Below are 21,405 nucleotides of genomic sequence, written 5' to 3' on the forward strand. Positions count from 1 at the left end.
TTCCAATTGTTTCAAAGAGGGATCCCAAAAATGACTAATATAGTGAGGCAGCAGAGAAACTTGTTTCTTTAGCCTGCTAGTGAAAAAACACCAATCACAAGTTTTCTCTGCAACAGAAGCAAGCACAAGGGAGAAAAACAAACAAACTCACGTACAAAAGACAACAAAGTTCTGAATTCTATCTGGGCCTTGTGATACATATTTGTTAATCTCCCTTAAATGGATGTTAGCACCTTAGCCATAGAAAGAATACCTGTAGGTGTAGCGTGGCCTGCTCCTAGCTCCCACACAGCTGCTGAGCTCGGTTCTGCAGTGCCACCTCCAGGGGCCAGGGGGCTACTGAACATGGGAGAAGCCACTTGGCAGCTACCTTCTGGAGAAGTAACTACTGACTGCTTTTTGCTGGGTTTTTATACTGCCATTTCCTGGCTTTGTAACAACACATCTCTATTTTTTTCTTTTAAGTGGAGTTTAGAACCAGATGTTGGAATCTCTGTTTCCTGAGAAGGGAGCTGTGTTTCTGCATTCGTTTGTATAATTTTCTTCTGGTGGATTTAGAGCCTGGCTGACTAGTTATCACTGCACTAGAAGCTGATATTAGCTGTCCATATTCTCATAGACGTTCTCAGTGGACTTTTTGGTCACTGTTTTGGGACAATCTGAAATCAGTCCTGCCCCAACAGTGCTGAGGGGCACCTCGGTTCTTTTCCCTAATGCAGTAAAGAATTACAGCTCAGCGAGATTTAGAAAGAGTAAGATTTATTAAAACTACATTTTTAGGAGATGGGCCATACCAAAGAAGGTTGCAGCCCTGTGGAATTCAAAAGGCAAAAAGACAAAGGATAGAGTAGCTCTAAGGGAGGGGGTGAGTTATGGCAAGAGCTGTAACCTTGTAGAAGTGGGAGATCTATATTAATATTAGGGCATGATGGAAGGTTACTAGGGCGTTCCTAGATGATAGGCACATGACGTCATTTTGATTGACGTTTGGCTGTTATGACCCTGCCTACTGCGCATGCGGTCACTCAGAATTCAGTCTGTTATAATTAGATTCATGAACTTCCAGGCATAGGCATGATATTATAATGATGGCATAATGAGGCTGGGGTGAAGAGAGGGTAAGAGTAGTCCTTACTGTGCAAGCGTCTGTGGCCAGAATAAACCAGCTGTAGGTTTATGGCCCTTTATTCTTTTATTCCTCAGGATGCAGGGGTGGTTTATAACTATAAAGTGGGTATTCCAGGGAGGTCCTAAGAAAGGTCTGTAGGCTGGGATTTTGTTCCTTTATTCCTCCATCACTCATGTCTGCCTGACTACCTAACATTTTGGCATACTGTTTGTTCATGTCCCTGAAGTGCTATTTTCCTACACATGGACAGTCCTATCCAGCACCTGCCTACCCTTCAAGAGCCATTATAAATGCCACCGCCATGAAGCCTTCTCCGTTGCTTACCCCTCCCTAACAAATTCTGGAGGACAGCTTTTCCTTGTCTTGAATGCCAGACAACTGTATTTTTATCATTTTTAGTGATATATGGCTTTCATCCTGCCGTACTTTCTGGTGCCTGTCTTCTCTCTGTGTGGAGATTGAGGGCAGCTTTAGAGCAAGGCCCATCTTCTATTTTATTGAATCTCTACCTTACTTGGCACACATAGGCACTTAATAAATATGACTATGGATAAATGAATACATTTAATTGTGTTTGGTAAGTCGAATACTAGAATAGTTCATGAATCGATTTGGACAATACAAATATTGTTGTACCCTCTCAAAATTGAAGAATGTTTTATCGTGATTGATTTTTCTCTCTCCCTTTGCCACTCTTCCCCTTTTCCTTCTTCCCTCCCTTCCTTGTTGACTTTCCACATGACCTTTGAGTCTTGTCTCTTGAGAAGGAACTGTAGTTGGTCTAGAAGGCCCCTGTCCTTTAGTGCTTACTGAGGTACACTGTTTTTCTCAAATATTGTCTGTGAGATGCCTGCATCAGAATATTGTCTTGGGTGCTTATTAAAAATGCACACTTCTGAGTTCCAGCTTAGATTTACAAAATTTGGAGTCTTGGACATAGAGTGTGGAAATTTGCACATTTAATAAGCATTCCAGGTGATTCTTATACACAATAGAATTTCAGGGCCACTTCTTTAGTTTCTACTTATAACTGTTTAGCTCATTTTATCATCTATATCTTCTTTCTGAGTTCACTAATTTCCTTTGCTTTTCTGCCTTCCGTGATTCTCTTCTCTCTTTAGGAGTCTATTTTCAAACTGTGCCAGTTAACTTTTTAAATCATGCTCATATAAATGGTATAGATGTGCGGAAGATCATCGCTGGTATAAATTTTTACATGATGAGTCATTACAGTTTTTATTAATGCTACCATTGCTGCTCAGTGCAGTAGATCCTGCAGGTGGCCTTTGGCTTTTATATTTCTATATAATAGCAAAATATCTTTAGGCTTCAAAGTATGCAGGCGACAGAATCTTTGCTCATTCCTGAGCATGTGGTTGCATGTGTGAAGTGCTTCGTTCCCCCAGCTATAGTCAGGGATATTTAAGTCTGTTTGTTGTGAGTGATCTGAGATTTATTGACTGGCAATCCTCTTTTACAATGAAAGTGTTGTAAAAAAGTAAACATATTCTCTCTTATATTCAGTTCGATGATTGTGCTGTGTCGTTTACTGATTTTGAAATTCACTGAAAGAAAACTTTTGTTCACGAAATAGTGTCTCTCTTACACAGTCATATGTACTATGATTTTAAAATTGTGATGGATAATAAAATAAAAAAAGAAGAAAACTCCTTAAACCCTTTTTTGGTTTTAGATAGGCTTGGGGTTAGTTGAATGATAGCGATAAATACAGTCGAATGATTCCTGATTAAAAGTTGTCTGTATGTTAATTTTAATAGTCTGGGGAACTAGGGACTAGAAGTGTCTTGGGACTACTATACTGATTACTTTCCTTGTATATTTTTAGCAGAAATAAATGTCAAACAGTTTTATATTCCAGAGAGTTACCATTTTCAAAAATGTAACATAGCCAATTTGATTGTAGCTCATTGTTTCTGGTTTCTCAAATATCTTTTCTTTAAAAAAAAAAATCTTTATTGAAGTATTTATTCCCTAAATAGGAAATTTTAATATTTTTTTAATATTAAAAATTAGTATACAAAATTATTTTTAAATATTTGCAAATGATAGTCCGGACCATCTAATATAAAAATACCATGCATGACCACCATTTCTAGATGAATTAAAATATTCAGCACTTGAACTCTGAAGAGATGATAGAATCACAGTATTGCTATTTAAATATCCAAAGACTCATTTGCTTGGTGGAATGCTGGGAACAAGACCTGAGCAAATGTGCAAAGAGCTTGCCCTCTCTTGCCCCTATCGTCCTTTCTCGCTCCCTCACCCACCCCCAGCATTAATATCAAAGTAATGGCCTAAGGGTTAATATATGTTTCAGTTTATTCAATTGCAACAGAAAGACAAACTGAAGTGAAATAGATTTCTTGTTTTAAAAGATTATCATTTTTATAATCTGGTGATCATACTCCCCTGTTCCCCCAAATTCAAGGCACTTAAACAGAAGAAATGTTTTACTAAGAAACCATGTCAGAACTTAAAATAAGCTGCCCACTCCTGTGATTGAATCCACTGACAGCCCCAGCCACCCACCCCTGGGCTTACTTATCTTCCAGTTCTAATGGAAAATGATTGACTCTCTAAATAAGAGTTGGCAGAATTGTTTTTAAAGACATTCTGTTTTGGAGGGGAAGGGAACAATTCAAATGAAGGCAAATGTTATTTCTGGGACGTTCTAAATAAAAATCATAAAATAACATCTGTAATGTCCCCAAAGATGTTCTCAGTTTCTGTGTTACATGATTATGAATTAGTGCAGCAGTAAACCACACTGTAAGCTCTGATTTTCTAATTAACTTTGTCACTTTTTATTTAGTTAGAAGTAGTGGATCCTCTTTAAAACCATTGACATAGATAGACCAGTTAAAATCTATATACTTAATTTCACTGACGTGAAACTAGAGCAAGCTAGTGGATTAGTCTTAGATATTCAGTCAGTAGAGTTTTGCTTTTTTCAGTTACTTTAAATTCGCCAGTTTTAATTTATGTTAATCTGCCTTTTAACTGTAGAATCAGATATGCCTGAAGATTACACTCAACCCAGCCAAACTTTCTGACTATGGAGTTACAATAAGCCCTGAATTACTATTCCCTATTGGTAACAGTATCTTTCCAGTGGAAGTAAAGTAAATTGATTTGGGCTCAGGAAACCTAGTCTTTATGATAATATACATTTCTCTAATACTAACAGGTATGTAGGATATAACTTAAATAGCTCTTTTCCTGCCCCATTGGTAGATTGATCGGTCTTCAGCTATAGTTATAGTGTGTATGTGTGTTCACCTGCTTCAGAAATCTCTGGGCCTACGTAAGTTTCAACTATTCCATCAGTAGTATAGTACAGTACTGTAAATGTAAGTAGATGCCCAGTTGTGCTTTGTTGACAGATTGACGCACAGATCTCTTAATCCTAAAACAAATCTCTCTACTGTTTTGTTTGTTTGTTTTTCACTCTTAAGTGAGATAAAAGAGAAGTCACTGTCTCCTAATTTCTTATATACCAGAAAATAGAACTTGTTTACTCGACCAAAAAAATTTTAAGTCAAACAAAATTAGGTCAACATTTTTGATGTAATGTGGGCTTATTACCATTATTTTTGGCTTCATGTCTAATTACAATCTTAAATTTGATCCTGTATCTTGCATTTGGTTACCATTTTTTTAAAAAACAAATAGGACCTTTTTGCCAACCTAAGAAAACTTAGTTCTTAATTTTGTGCTCCTTAAGTTTAGCATCCAAATGGTATATAAGAATGAATGCTTTCACCCTGGATTTATTTTAAGACAAAAAGACCTTGACTGGTCACATTCTAATAAATTGAGAAACATGTTCTTTTCATCAGGTTTACAGTTTCTCCATTGTATCATTGACATTTGTGCCTAATTTTGTTCTTGAACTAATGTGTTTCAGAATTCCCACCATACTGTGTAACCCAAGGCAAGCATTCCTTAAATTCAGGTTTTCCTGAAGGATCCATGTCTGATGAGCCGTAGAACCACCCAGAGGGAATTTATAGTCAAGGAAGCATTTGAATAGTCTTGAGTGCATACTCATGGTCCAGGCTATACACACCTTCTGGATAGAGGACACTATCTAGAGGAAGTGAAAAGGAGCTGTCCTTTCAACTTGGCAGGCAGATTTTTTTTTTTTTTTGGTCTAATTTTTTAATAGTAAAATGCCTTAATCTTCAACCTTAGGGAAATTTCTCATGGAACTCAACCATGAAAAATTTGTTGAAATAAGGATGTCAAATTCAAGGTATCTTTTTAGAAATAGACACCCCCTCCCCACCCCCACCCCCCACACACACACTCCAGGAGGGCTAATTTATAACAGATTTTGAGATTTTAACAGTTTGTGATTGTTAGTCGGGTCTTTAGAAACTCAATATGCTGGTGATTCATTTCTTCATTGGACGCGTGGATCCAGGGTCAGAATCTATTTCCAGATCTCTTGTACAACTTGTCTGTCTATAATATGCGGTGTCGGATGGAGTGGAAAGGACTTCCAAATAGTTTAGGCATTAGGCTGGCTTTCCTTCCCTGTGAGTTGACTATTAATTCCTCATCCTTCTCACTGTTTTGCTTCTAATACTTGCAGTTGTTGTTGGAACTGAGAGATAAGTTAAGAATGACGTACACTGGAAATTTAACATCTAATAGAAAGGTAGAGTACAGATTAGGGGACTTGATTTAGACAGCACTACTCTCGGGAAGCATAAAAATGCTCTAGATTATTCTGACTCATGGGCTTCTCCCGCACTGGTGCAGTATGCTGAAGCGCTCAGGATTTCTTTCAAAAAAATGTTGGCTTTTTTATTTAGCGTTTATGATAATTATTAGGTAAGGAATGGCTACAATAAATTAATTTTGTTATTTTTTAGGATGGAATTTTTTAATGTCAAAAATATAGAACTCTGCACTTAACTAAACAGTGGCTTTACATGGTTAATTAGCAACAATCACATTTAACAGCTCAGGCTTCTAGGCATAATCTGAAATACTTATACAGTTCAAATGTCTGCCAACTAAATATTTCTTAGCCAGTAATAACAGATACCCCCTTGGGATATCCTGGGAGTCCCCAAAGGGATATGCTCCAGGGTCGGTAAATGACTTTGTCAGTGCTGGCTCCCCCGTGTTCCCTGCCTGAAGGATCCTCACTAGTTCCTAACCAGCATGAGGGACCCTGTACCCGCAACGGTGGTGCTGCTTCTGGGAGATCCCAGGGTGCTTCCTGCTATTGGGCTAGAGTAATCCCTGCTTCCACGTAGAAGTAGGGAGAAGGGCCTTCCACCACACTTTGTCATCCTGGTGCCGAAGCTGCCCTACTTCATTTATTTAATACATCATCTCATCTCCTCTGCACTGGGTACACCAGGTGCACAAAGCAGACAGGGTTCTTGCTCCCCTGACGCTTCCAGTCTACCACGAGAGGCAGACATTAGTTAAGTCAATACTCAGATACAAGTGAAATTACAACTTTTGAGAAGTACCCTAAAGGCAAAACAATGTGCTTTAAAGAAGACAGTAATAAACAGGGGGTTCTCATTTAGATTCCAGAGCAGGATAAGCCCCTCTGAAGAAGAAACATCTGAGCGAAGTCTTAGATTTAGCCTGTCCATGCTCGGCAGAAGCACAGCTTGTACAGAGATATTGAACTTTGTGCAAGAGACGAGTGTGGCCAGAATAGATGAATGAGGAGAGGGTGACATGAAATAAAGCCAGGTGGGAAGCAGGAGCCAAATAGTATAGGACCTTGTAAATAGCCATTTGCTATAATGCTTTGCGAAAACCAAATTTTAGTTTTTTAATTTCAGTTGAGTCTTTATACAGGCTCAGACCCTTCTGCTGCCTGGACTTGATTCCCACTTGACTGAGGTGAGCAGGAACCACAGGAGGACAGGACATTAGGCCTGGGGGGACTTGAGAAATAAAAGCTGAAATGGTGTTTCAACACTCTAGTTCATTTTAAGTTCAAGGGCATTGGAAAGTGACTTGTAATTTAATGTTTGGGGACCAGGAGAAATTCATAGATACCTTTCAGTAATTCTGATTTCAATTATTATATCAAAAGGAAATTAGGATTCCTAGAAAAGGCACAAATTTGGACATTAATTGCAGGCATATTTTTTTTATATTAGTAACCGAAAACCCTTTATATATTCCCAAGAAGGACAGAGTATATTTTCTATTTCATAATATTGCTTTTATTCTTACATAAATTATGGTGTGGATTAAGGTAGCACTATACATACAGTAGGACTATTATGATAATACAGAAGACATAAAATATTAACATTCATCAGGTTAAAGCAAACTCTGCCATTTCAAGTCCATTAATTGCAGTTGAATTTAGTGAATTTTCTTTCAGGGACGAAGACTCTAATTACCCAAGTTAAATTAGGCATTCACATGGCCTCATGTTCAGAATGCAGGCATAGTCAAATAGGTCCTTGTTTGGCTGCCTTCGTTCTGGTGAACCAGATATAGAGCTGAGACAGTGTTTTCTCACAGTGGTGATTTCTGGAGTGTTGATAAACTAGTAAAGCTCTTGATAGTGCTGGTCATTCTTTTTATACTGTCCGTTTATTGGCCTTATTCTCCATGCAATATTTTCTTTCTGGGGGAAAAAAAAGCAGCCTTCCAAACTTGTGAGGAGTAGAGGTTTAGTAAAAATAGTAAATGGTATAGAAATTACTATACAGGCTCCATTATTTGATATCTCTTGTAATTATTTAAATAACTGATTTCAGATTGATTGGTTATTGGTAAATTTTAGCAAAATCAGTTGTGTGTCTCTTGAGTAGCTGCATGGCATTCCACAGTGTTTATTGCTTTTTGTAATTAAACTGATAAGACATCCCCATCTTATTTCTTAGACTCAAAATCTGAAACATGTAGAGACCTTGTGTAGGGAAGCAGTGCTGGCTTTTGAATCAGACAGATGCAGGTTCAGATCCCAACTCTGTTAATAGATGTGACTTTGGGAAATTCCTCCTCTCTCTAATCCTCAGTTTCTTCTTTACTCCATGAAGTGACCCACTTAAACTCATAGAGTCATTTGAGTCTATTGATTACATGGAGTGGTTCTTATTACAGCAGGTCCGTAAGAGGCACTCAGTAAGTGATAATTCTTCTATTTTGAAGCCAATTCATCTGGCCTCCTATCCATTGTAATACTCCTTTTATGAAATACCAGTCAGAGAATGGAAGGCAGCCTGCAGTTCCTCTAAGTAAAATGAGACTCAGGTCCTTAGCAGGAGTGGAGGTGGAAACTCTACATGGGGAAGAATGACCGAAGTACTCTAGTCCACAAGATTCACCACATTTACCTCTGCTGTCTCCGTGCTAGCAGTGGGAGTTACTTTCCCCTGTTACTGCTCTGGCCCACACAGTGCTGGGAAGTGGTATAAAAACAACAAAAGGAAAATGGATACTCAGGAATAGGCAGTTACATAATTAGAACTAGTTTACTTGTGGTCATCCTGGCGGTGATTCTGGAGACACCTTGTTTAGTTTTCTGCCTGCCTCCCTGTGGCTGAGGTTGCCCTTTCCTACTGCCTGGGTGGACATCCACTGTGTGTGTACTGCTTGGCCTAAAAAGAGTGGTACAGACAGAAACAAGAATTCTTTCATCCTTCTGTGGCTCACCTTTTGCACTTTAGTTCCACAGCCAGTGATCTACCTTTTTCCCTCTCACCTTTTGAGTGCTAATTCTTTGACCAAAGACTTCCCTCTTTCTCTGATACTTGGCAACAGGAATGTCCACCAGCTTCAGGAGGAGTTTACACCCCTCTCAAGGAAGCTCACACTTCTTTCCCATAACAATGTGGCTGTGCTCATCGGCCTCAACCAGAAACCCCAGACAAGCCAAACAGACCAGCCTCCATGAGCTCGACCCACTGAATTATAGTGGTGATGCCCAGGGCATGCTGGACGCCCACTGCTGGGAGGTTGACGCTCTGGCGTGCCTCCCACCTTCATGTCTGCTCCCACCAGATACATTCTGTGTTAAACAAGAGTTTGTTCCCAAATTTGTATATGCAGGCTTATATCTTTTTTAAATTATATATCATTTAATAGTTGATAAAACATGAGGTCAAAAATTGTTTCAAAAAAACAAGTAGGATGCTTTGGGAAATCTAATGATAAACCTGGATTGTTAAAATAAATACAAGCTGTTGCTAAATTAGTTTTGGAAAAGAGAGCCATAAAAAATAGATTAAAAAAAAAATGTTTAATGACCTTGACCCTACATCACAATATTGGTAAATGAACGTAAATTAGTGATTTAACTTAAAACATTAAACTTAAGACTTATTTGGATCACAGCTTTATGTTTCCCTGCTCAAACTGTCTTTTTACATTAACCAACAAAATATCACTTCCATCTTCATCAGATAATGAGTGTTTCTTCTACACCTGCACACAGGACTGGCCCCATAATCTGCCAGGCCCAGTACAAGATGAAAATACAGGGTCCCTTGTTCTAAAATTATTCAATTCAAAGTGGTGATAGCAGAGCACTAAAATAAGTGCAGAGCCCTTCTAACCCGAGGTCCTGTGTCTGCACAGGCTGAAATCCAGGAAGTCAACCCTGCCCACAGATGAAGGGGCTGGGTAGGAGAGGTGTTTGGGCTGTCTAGCTCTATTTCTCGTGCCAAGGAGCGCCTCCCTGTGGGAGGCACATGCCTGTTGGTGAATTGTTGGTTAGAAGGTCCTTATAATGAGCCAAATCCACTCTAATACCATCTTCTGAAATAATGCAGAACATATCTAATCTCTTTTTCAAGTATTCGAATATTCGAAAACTACCAAAGCTTCCCCTTATCTCCTCCTCTTAATGAACTTTCTTAGGTGGCCATATATTTTTTTAAACCTCCTTCATCTCATCTCTCTTAATACTCTCTAGTTTTTCTATATCCTGCTGAGGGACAGTGCCCTCATTATCATATACAAACACCAAATTCCTAATGTGATATGGGGTTGCAAAGCATGGGGACTCCTCCTTCATGGTGGGGATACTACATTTCCACTAATGGCATCAAATACTATATTAGAATGTTAGATAATATAAATACCATTTTTATACTGAACTTATATAAGCAAAGAAAACCACTTCCTATTTAAAATCTTTAAATATTTCATTATGAAATAATTCAGATTTACAGAAAAGCATGTAAAATGCCATAGACTTACACACTTGTTGAGATTTTGTTGTTATTAGCATGTTTGCTACAGATCCCCCTCCCCTTCCCACATACCCTTTTAAAATCTTTTTTCCAGCCGGCTGCTACTTACCCCGTGTACTCTTATTCTGCATTTGTATAGTTTAGTCTTGTGTCCTAGAGTCTAACTTTGTCTGATATTATTATTCTTTGGGTCCATACAGAGTCTCTGTAGCTGTACTAGAGACTTCTTTACAGGGAGTTCGAAAACCAACACTCTTTTGGGCATGATTTTTTAAGTTTATTAAAATTCTATGAAATGAACCTCGAAAGCATTATGCTAACTGAAAGAAGCTAGGCGCAAAAGGTCACATATTGCATGATTCCACTTATATGAAATATCTGGAATAGGTAAATCCTTGGAGACAGAAAACAGATTGGTGGTTGCTGCGAGCTGGAGGAAGGCGGGAATGGGCGTGACTGCTTGATGGGTTTTCTCTTGGACAGATGAAAGTATTTTGGAACTAGGTAGAGGTGGTGGTTGCACAACTTTTTTTTTTTTTAATCTAAGTGCCACTGAATTGTTCGCTTTAAAAAGAGTTACTTTTATATTATGTAAATTTCATCTCAATGAAAAACATTTGATGAAATGATATTCAAATATTTGGAATTTAGCACTGTATATAAATATCGGAGCCAATAGTGTTGATATTTCTTTACTAGTAACTGTGAGTATTGTTTACTACATACCCAACCTGAAGTACTTTTTCTTAGTAGGCGGGATGGTGGTCGACAGTGTAGCAATCCTTGCAGATAATGTTTTAAGAACAAATTAAGTTCATATAATATTTGAGACTGTGCTCACTGCAATGGCAAGTTCTGTAACTTTTTAGTAATGTCCTGGCGTTGTCCTAAATTGCTCAATGGTTGGTGTAAGACTGTATTCTGGAATGGCAAATGGCTGGGTCAAACCTAAAAGTTTTCCTTTAGGGAGACTCCAAAGGAACACCTCTTGCACAGAATTGTAAACATTGCTCCATTTGTATTTAGCCTGTTAATAGTCATTTCCAAATAAAATATATTCTTAGCAGATTATGGTGTTTTAAAAAACCAATAAGACAAGGCAAAGGGAATCTTCTAATTCTATGTTTTTGTATGAACACAATCAATGCCCGTTAGAAAACCATAGTGATTTTTTTCTCAACATTTTGGAAAATTTGATTCTCCAGGAGAAAGTGCATTTTCGGTTGGAGTGATTGAAGCTACGAGCAACATAAAATTCTTTTAAAACAATTTAAATGAGAAGGACTTTTAGCTCACAAAACTGGAAATCTGGAGGAAGGGAAGGCTTCAGGGTGGTGTAGCACCTCGGAGGCGTCCATCAGGACCTGAGGTCTTTCCTCTCATCGCCTGGTTCTCCACAGCTTTGACTTGGGACCAAGGCTCATCCCCTAGCTGCCAGGGGCAAAAGGTGCTACATGTTTCCTAATTCCCATGTGGCTTTTTGAGGTCCTACTAAGGAGCCAAAAAAAGGTTCTCTTAGAAGCCTGCAACAGGCTTTTCCTTCTCTGTCCTTAGTCCATATTGGCTTACTGCGCATCCGCAAACAGGCCCAGCACAGGTGAGGGGAGTGAGATCCCCAGGAACTTATTGTGGGGCTGCAGCCACAATCTCCACTGCTGGCCCCATAATATTTAATATTCTTGTTCAGTAGTCTTAATTCTGCTTTTTAAATTGTCTTCCTTTTAAGTTGTCTACATTCTAGGTGTAGACAGGTCTTCAGAGTATCATGTTTTCATGGGCCATCGTAGTGTAATGTATCTTTCAAATGTGCTATTGAGATGTGCTTATTTGCAGCCCATTTTCAAAAGAGAGGAATATTAAAAAGGAAAAACCAACACATGTCTGCATTTGCGCTTATATTTCATTGGTGAGTCTCATACTTGACAATAAAGCAAAATTTAGTTTGTTTATGCACCTTTTATTTTTTTTGATTTTGCATGCTATGTAGGTTTGTTTTTAATAGACAACCCTCTTTTACAGTTGGTGTATGCTTGGTGCCACTTTGCCCATTGTGTTGTTTTGTTCCATTTTTTTCTTAACTATATTTTGTATGCAAAAATTCAACCTTAATTACATATTGTAGTCTTTCCCCTGACTTTAAGCCATGACTTCTTTTGTTTGAATATGTTGAAAAAATAAATCCCAAACTGTGAAAAACTGATTTTTAAAATTACTTCAGCCCACATTTTCCTGCTCAGTGTTAATTTAATCACAGCTCTTGAGGCAATGAACCTAGGCAGTCTTAATTGCTTGTCTTTATGCCTGTGGAATTCTTTTCCTCTGTTGGCACACCAAAATTGAAATCTGTTGAGCTTCTCAAGTTTTTAACGCAAAGCCTCTAAACCACATTTTAGTTAATAATCCATCCCACATCCTTTTTTCTGCTCTGACTCCAGTTCCCAACAGTTCCTTCTGGGTTTTTTTTTGTTGTTTTGTGTTTTGGTTTTTTTGTTTTTTGTTTTGTTTTGTTTTGTTTTTGCTATAGTGCAGAAGTTGCAGCCTAGTGATTCAAGGCTGGATCCTGTCTACAAATTTATTTTGTTTGGCTTGGACAAAGTCTTTAAATTATGGAATTAATTGCCAACATTTAGAAAGTGAGAGAGTTGACTTAGAATTCAGTTCTGGCTTTTCTTAGAAAAACCAGGAGATCTGAAAACAACTGGGCATAAAATCCTAAATGGCAAAAATTCTGATCTCTCTTCTCTGATTTGCATTATCTCCCTGGCCCTGAAGGCATTTGAGTTTCTGGTCCCCTGTAGAATATCTTAATTCTAACTGATGCCTTCCAGTTTTCTTTCTAAATATATAGTATGCCATCTCTATAGACTAGATAAAGTTAAGGAATAGTTTTCTAAGCAAACCACAAATATAATTGTTCCCTCTTTGATCAGGCTGTTGGTGTAAGACTCTATAACTTTTTAAAGACTCCCATCCTCCTTATAATTCATTGGAAATCACGAGTTTCCTTAGACAAGATCTTGGAATAGAAGAATTCAGTCTCCACTTAATTGTTCAGTTTTGGAACAAGTTTACTACCAGATCAGTAGAACGTAAAGTTTTAAGCTGTTTCCTGTGAGGGAGGAGGAATCACAGGTACCCACATGGATTGGTCATATAAAGCCAGAGAGAAACCGAGTTCTCAGGGAGCCAGGCCCTTAGTTGTAGCTTGGGTGCCTACAGGAGCCACCCCCCTTAAGGATACCAACTGTGAGGGTCACTCCTGCTGCTATTCTGTCTCCTATACAGATTCCCTGGTCATTTATTAATATTTTATTGATAAAGCTCATTAGTGCTAAATTCAATCAGTACGTGCTCCGCACCTAACATGTAAAACTAAAGCATTAACATGCAGGCCATATTCATCTGATTGGATAATAAAGCAGCAGTGGCAATACACGGTCTTCTTGCTCAAAAATTATTATCATATCCTAACATCCCCTTAAGCCTCTTAAGGGTTATAATTATGACCTAAGTTCAAGACCTCTCCTACCCCCAACAGACAGACTCATTTTAAAACTCTCATTCTTTTACCTTTTTTAAGGTTATCACTTCTTAGGTTGCCATTGTCACCTCATCTCCTCTTCTGAATACCAGGGTGCTGCCCAAGGCTGAATATTCCAATACTCATGATCACCTCAGATCAGACACGCAAAGTATATATATGTTCTGTTCTTGGCTTAGTTGTCCTAGTCTGACCTAGATGTTTACCGTGGGAAATTCCATTGTTGGGAAAGTTTGTAGGTTGCAAGAAACACTTGTATTTTCTCAGTAGTGATTTAGCTGTCCATTATAACATTTTTCTAATAAATAGGATTTTGCAGACTAGCAAGTTTCGAACAGTGTTCATTAACATCTGCTAAGCATTCACATATAGAGTTTGTTCCTTTACCCAACTAGGTCATTTGAGTTGTCCTGTAAACTGAAACTTGTTACTCTGTATTGTTTCACTATGGCATCCCCTCCTAGTCCAGATTCCTAATAGATTAATGTCACTTTGGACTCTATTTGAGCACTCTGACTTATAATGCCTGGTAAAATGTAATTTCTGGAAAATGCTGATCATTCAATGGCTTCGTTGACAAAGTTTACGTTGTGACTGGACTAAGCTCCATGCACACAGGGTTTTTCCGTCTGCTTTGCTTACTGGTATATACAAACTAGAAGAATAGAATAATATTGAGTGCTTAGTAAATGCTCAATAAATACTTGAGTGAATGAATGATGGCGTTAACTTAAAACACAATTGTACATACTATAAAAATGTAAGGGGTTCTTTTTGCTATTGGGTTTTGTTGGTCTTAATCGAATCACTTGCATGCGTAGCAGCAAAAATTGGGGGTTCATGTTTGTATTGTTCAGATTTATAGATTTAACTGCATGGGCATTCCAGAGATTTCTGTCTCCCAGAATTATGTCTCAGAAACTAGAAACTGGAATGTAATCGTTTTTTACTACATTACCCAGGCAAGAATGAATTCATCATTTTTATCTCACCATTTCTCATTAACAGTCTAATGCCAATATCTTATCCAGAACGGTGCCAAATTTTGCATTCTGCAAAACTGAGAAGTGAATATATGTTTAAACAGCACACTGTGGGCCTGTGGCAGATTAACTCTTTGGAAATGGAAAAAATATATATTTGACTCACCTCCAGTCAGTCAGAAATAAATCTTCTGCATGATCTTGCCAAAATGTCATTTGGTTGTGAACAGGGCACCTCATTCGTCTTACGAGAGCCTGCATACCAAGGGCCAGGCCACTGCAGTCTCTCCTGCTTCTCTTTTGTTCTCCCAGGCAGCTGCATCCTTGATAAGGTGAAGAAATATAATTGTTATCCTTTACTTTGTCATTAGCGGCATTCTCACCTTATTGAAACATCTGTTGGAGGAGGTTTTTTTGTTTATTTGTTTAGTTTAGTTTCTAATAACCATTTAGTTGATGTTTAACTATGTTTCTAATTCGGTATTAAATTTTCAAACTATTGCTTCTTTTCAGTTAGCCTTGGTGTTATATGTGACATTAAGTTCTATTCTCGTAGCAACCAGAAATCTTAATCTACCTCCACTGCATTTAAAAATAAGATCTCTTATGCATCTGAGTGAACAACTTTGATCATGATTTTCTATTGCTTGACACCCTATTTATCTAGCTGTGCTTCTAATGGCCAATTGATCTGTTTTTGTTTTTTTCAGAATTTCCAGCAATTTAAAAAATTCCCTATCTGTAACGTATACGATGTAAATAACACTTAATTAGACTAAGTGACTCTTTCATTTTTGCTCTTCTAGAAAAGCATCTCTGTTTCTGGATATATGCAGAGGGATGAAAACTTAAAAACAATATCCTTTTTAAAGCTCTTGAATAAATTATTCTGCACCTAGAGTCCAAATCTTCAGCTTGTCCCCATTAATTTCATCACCCACTGCTGCCTGGCTGTCCTTATCAGGGACTTGAGGTATCAAATTTCCCACCTCTCTTCCAGCATTGATTGAATATTAGCATCTTGATTTTGTTTTTCTCCTTGCATAAAAATCAAATGAATTCTCTGAGCCAGGTACTGTTGATTCATTCACTGATGACAAGGGACAGGAATGCCTTGGATAAAAGGTCAATTCCACTTGAGAATAGCCATTTAGTGAAGACAATTTATGTGATGATTCACTGTAAGGATTAATTTTCTGATGTTAGTATCAAGCATTGGACTTTTCAAATCCCACGTGTGGTCCTACACTCACCACCATTTTATTATTCCATGTGTGGCAGAATGACAAGCTGTATTGCATAGAGGATGATCTAGGTGGTGGTTCCTTATGATGACTTGGAATGGGTCTCTAGTCCCATCTCTACTATACCAACTAATGATGTGAGCAGTAAGGACAAAAGTGACAGCTGGGAGGGCCGCTTATCCATAGTCTGTGGGGACCCAGCCCTCTGGTCTGAGGATGGTGAGTGTCTTTAGTACTGCTCTTGGCTAAAAACATAGGTCATTGATCGCTCCCTATTTATCACTGTGGCTGTCCTTCACACAAAGCATAAAGCAAACGCCAGCAGTTAAGCTGTGCATCTTCTTACCCTCTTTTACCTGCTAAGAGGCATTTTTTTTTTTTCGGAATATACCCAAATACATAGTTTTTTAGGTGGTTTTAAACATGCTCATGATCTCTCAGAAATTTTACATGGGAATTTCTAAAATCGTCATTTGATGTAAACCAAATCAGTTTTGTCATCATCTTCTCTTCCAGCAACACTTTTTCCTCCCTTATGTTAATATCAAGATGAAGCCTTCACCTAAGGAAAAAAGTGTTGTATTTTTTTTTTTTCTTAAAGCAGGAAAAAAGATATAGAAGCATCAACAACAAAATAATCCTCAAAGCAGCTTTACTTTTCTACATTTTTAACTGGGACCAGCTGTCAAGTTTTTGAGTGTTGATGTGTTTGTAGAATCTTGCCTGAAAGGCACTACGATAAAAAAGATGATGGTATTTTATGTTGAGAAGTATTAGCTCCAGTTCTTCCTAAAATGGTCATGCTGGAGAACATGGAGGTCTGTTTGATGTGTGTTTCACTTCCTCCCTTGGTTCATTCTCTATTCAGGTCCTCAAGGGGATCTTCATATAAGCCTTGTGACTGCTTTGCAGTAGCAAAATTAGCTTCTAGACAAGAGGGAAGCAGCACTGACACCTGCTCATTGATTTAAGGGAGGGGACCCCATACACAGGGGCACCAATATCGCCTCTTGATTCCTGATTTTTATTTTAAGTGTCTGCCTTGAAACAGTAACTCTGTATTTTAAGAAGGTAGATATCTGAGAGGTAGCATGCACTATGGTTGTGTTTACAAGCTCTGGAGAGCCAGACTGCCTGCGTTCAGATCCTGCCTCAGCCCCTGACTAGCTGTGTGGGCTTAAGCAAGATGCTTCATCTTTCTGTGCCTCAATTTCCTCTGTAAGATGAGGCAAATGCTAGTTATAACCTCATAGTGTGACTATAAGGATTACAAGCTGATACATATAAAGCATGCTAAGTCCTGGTCATTATCATTAGTCATTAATAATAGTTTTATTTATTCCAGTTTGCAGGATTCCTCAAAGTCAGAATGAGGAACTGTCAACTCAGGGACTTGCTCAACCAGTGGTCATTAGCAATCATTAAATTAAAATCTCATTAAAAGGAGCACATTAAAAGAAAGACATAATTACCTGGGGGCTTACTTTGGGGTTTCAGTATTCCCTGGGCGGCTTAGTGCGTCATGGTCTTGGATTGTGAAATCATCAGAATCTCAGGCCAGCTGGGATTACCTCTACCATGCCATTTCTAGGATCTGATTAGAATTTCAGGGATCATATCCTTAATGATCTGTTTTATTAAATGATTGGACAGCCATGAACAAAATCCATCAATAAAAGAGAAATATTATTTGCCTTTTGTCTCACTCAGGCTTAGCATATCTCTATTTTTTTCATAAATGCTCTGCAGCCTTCCATAGTTCTCTGCTGCCATAGTGATTTTTATGAAGAGGAGTGATGTTATCAGAGTTTAAAAAGGCTGCAGCGTCTGTACATCCTCGCTCTTCTCTGTTGGCTAATCTAAGTCTGTTAATCCTCTTCTTAACACCCTACAAGTATAGGATTATGATAAGCCTGGGGAAAGGGGTAGAGAAGGGAGAGCATTAGTTTTGTAGTGGAACTGCAATGGGTCTGGGAACTGCATTGTCTTTGCTTGTACCCTGTCTTTTGAACCAGGAATCAACTTTAGTTGCATCTCACAGCTTTTAATTTGATTTCTTCCAATGAGTAGGAAAAGACAGATCTGCCCAGAGTTAATGAGATCTTGTTGCCTTAAATAGCATCAGAATAAGCAGTGCTGACTTGTTCTTTCTGAGGCTACACATCCAGCCCACAGTCTTGTTTGCCCTTTTCACTGCTGTCAAACGTTCTTCTGATTTTTATTCCCTTAGTGCATTATTGATGATCATCCCCGAGTCAGCATCTCTTTTCTAGCTTCTTTCTGTATTTTGATTGCTTGTGACTCCTCTTAGTCTTCGATCTCATTATTGCACGCGGCATGAGCCCCTTCTCCACATCCTCCCCAGAACAGCTCCCTTCCCTAAGATAATCAACAGCTTTATTTACATGGAGAGCAAACTACCTGTGCCTCATAATAACCTCACGGTGTTCCTTTCTTGTCTCTTTCCTTGCCAGAAGTGTTTTGTTTGCCTCCTTCTGTATTTTATTCCCCAAATCAATGTGACATCTATTCTACTTATTTTTTTTACCTGCTACCTGTTGTACGAAGTCTAAATCCATTTGTTGTGCTCAAGTATCTAAGGCCGAAAGACAGCAAATTGCTATCTTCTCTCTTTATCTATTAGGAAGGGACTGGAAATCTGAAATTCGAATAGTTTTATGATGTTTCATGTACTTGAGAGGAACCTGTGATATCTGACCCCCTTATAAATACATGTTCAGACAGTCCAGCCTGAAGAAGAAAGGTCATGGTCATTAACCCCTGGATGTCCCTTCTAATATTAGGACATTATAAACTGCTTTTCCATTGCTAATTTTGTTCATGATAATCTTCTAGTTTAGAAATTCCAATATCATTGCAGGGACCAAAGCAAAAATTGTAGTAGCTGCTCCCCAGCTTGCTTTGGGCTCCTCTTTTTTAAGCATAAGAATAATTTGGTCTCTCATCAGTCCTTAGAGACCCAGCACAACCTCACTACAGGCTGTCTTTATTTCCCCTGTCTTCTTTCAAATAATTTCTGGTAATAGTGTCCAAAAAAAATCTTCTCGATAATTATCTCGACTATGTCTGGCATGTAAGGGCAATGCTCTGGAAGCACACTTAAGATCATCTCTGCTTTCCCCACCCCAAACAAGATTGGAATTTCCAAGAAATCAGTTTACTGTATGCAAGCTGACAGTGTGTTGGCCAAATACATATAACTGTTGAATTTTGATTTAGAGAAATATCAGTGGAATAAAAACTTAAAAAGCTGTTACTGTGGACACTATGACCTGAGTATTTCCTTTCTTCCCAAAATACTGCGTTTTATATAATGGATAAGACAAAAGCACAGGCCCGTTACAACAGTGAGTCTTAGGCTGCTAAGAGTTTTAAAGATGAGGTTGTTTTGAAGCTATTGAATTTTTAGGCTATTTATTTTCTGAAAATACCTTTTTATGGCTTGTAGCAGGTGCTGAATGAATGTCTCAAGAACCTAAAACATGCAAGTTAACATTTAGTATAATAATAGTAATGCATATGCAGAGTCTTTGAGGCTGTGTTTCACTGTTTAGGTAACTGATTTTCCCCTTAAATTGATGTCTTGTATCCACCAAGAGTTCAGTAAGGCTAGCGGTTTTGATAAGATACACTACCAGGTAATAAAGAAGTAACCAGTGTGTTATGGACATGGGTAGTGAAGGAAGGGAAGGATTGGAACTTCCTTCTAGAGACAATCTCAGATGTAGCATAAACAATTTCTTCTTGGTCTTGAATGATGTTCAGACAGTCCTGCCTGAAGAAGAAAGGTCATGGTCATTAACCCCTGGATGTCCCTTCTAATATTAGGAGATCATAAACTGCTTTTCCATTGCTAATTTTATTCATACAGTGTTGTGGGGAAACAAACAAACATACAGACAAACAAACAATCAATTCAGAAGTTTTTCCACTGAAGATGGTTTTTTACCAGTGTTGTTTTTACCTTCTTTGTAGTAATGGCTCTTCTTTCTCCATTACCCTGGTGGTAAAAGAGAACAGTATCAGGAAAGAAAAATGAATTTTCTGATAGGGGGTTTCTTATCTGTTCAATTAGGTCAACTAATATAGTGAGATGCAGTGATTTCTCAATTAACGAATCACCTGAGGAGAAAGGCTTCTCTACATAAGGTTAGTTGTGTTAGACCTCACACCCAATGCATGTAGGTGCCTTAAAATATATGAGGCCTGCATGAGAGCATTAAAGTCAGGTATTTCATCTTAATCCAGGCAGCATACTTTATTTTTTTCACATTCTATGGGAAAACATTTTATGTGGACACTAGATATAAACGTGGCTGTACATATATAAAGCTTTCACTTTATAATATATGAAAATATTGACATATTTAATGATAGTTCAATTTCGATCAGCATGATTGTTAAAATATTTTTGTTTTTATAAAACTAAATTAAAATTCAAGATTTTTTTCTCCAAAGTTTTATTGATAATGTTTTTCAGTGTGTACAGTTAACACCATTATTAACTGGTGTCACATTTAAAACCTTTTTCCTATAAGATAGAATCCACACTGTTTGGCGGACGAGGCCTAGATGAGTGGCCCTGCCACCTTCCTCACCTCTGTCTCCCGTGACCCCTCACTTCCAGTCTCACTCCAATATGCTGAACCCCTGCAGTGAAGCTCTCAAACGTGCTCAACTGCTTTAGCCTTTCATGCTCTTCCTCTACCTGGTATGCTCCCATTCACCTGGCAAACTCTTAGTCTTCTTTTAAGGCATAGATTATCACCTCTTCCTGGAAGCCCACCCAGAACTCTCCAAGCAGTGTGCCTCTGCGCTGTCCTTGCACCTTATTCCTACCCTTGGAACATCGCTTATGAGATTGGGCTGTAATCCTTTGTTTACAAATCTTGCCACACACGACACAGGCAAAGTTTGTGTTTCTTGTGTTTGTATCTCCCCAGCATCTAGCAGGAATACCAGCTTTTGGTACACACTTTTGTACGAATTTGTGTAATAGCTGAATTATCACAGTGTACATATTGAAACACACACCTGCTGTAAAAAAAAGTCATGGATCCTAATATGCAATAGCTTAAATGTCCTAGTACACAACTTCTCAACATTCTAGCCCCCTAATCCCCAACCTTTGTCCCACAACACAGAGGGGCCAAATTCTCTGTTGTCTCCTCCTAAACTATTTTCTCATAATATATTTTTATAAATTTTATACATTTTGAATAAGTACCCCTTTCCATTCCCCTCGAGACTCTAGATAGTCGGAAACAGCAGA

General features: G+C 38.3%; 2 protein-coding genes across 11 annotated transcripts in view; one reads left to right on the forward strand and one right to left on the reverse strand.

The window, feature by feature from the left end:
* STK39 (serine/threonine kinase 39) overlaps positions 1-21,405 on the forward strand; it is a 267,366-nt gene that overhangs the window by 218,035 nt on the left and 27,926 nt on the right. The gene's annotated exons all lie outside the window — the stretch shown is intronic.
* The window catches only part of B3GALT1 (beta-1,3-galactosyltransferase 1), a 574,903-nt gene continuing 568,559 nt past the window's right edge, over positions 15,062-21,405 (reverse strand). For all 6 annotated transcript variants that reach the window (XR_004955563.1, XR_004955560.1, XR_001599483.2 and 3 more), the window contains 2 exons: positions 20,098-20,133; positions 15,062-15,191 (listed from right to left, as the gene is read on the reverse strand). The gene's annotated coding sequence lies outside the window, so the exon portion shown is untranslated. The remainder of the gene's footprint in view (positions 15,192-20,097; positions 20,134-21,405) is intronic.

Source organism: Rousettus aegyptiacus, unplaced genomic scaffold (assembly GCF_014176215.1).
Source record: "Rousettus aegyptiacus isolate mRouAeg1 unplaced genomic scaffold, mRouAeg1.p scaffold_m13_p_2, whole genome shotgun sequence".
Classification (NCBI taxonomy): Eukaryota; Metazoa; Chordata; class Mammalia; order Chiroptera; family Pteropodidae; genus Rousettus; species Rousettus aegyptiacus.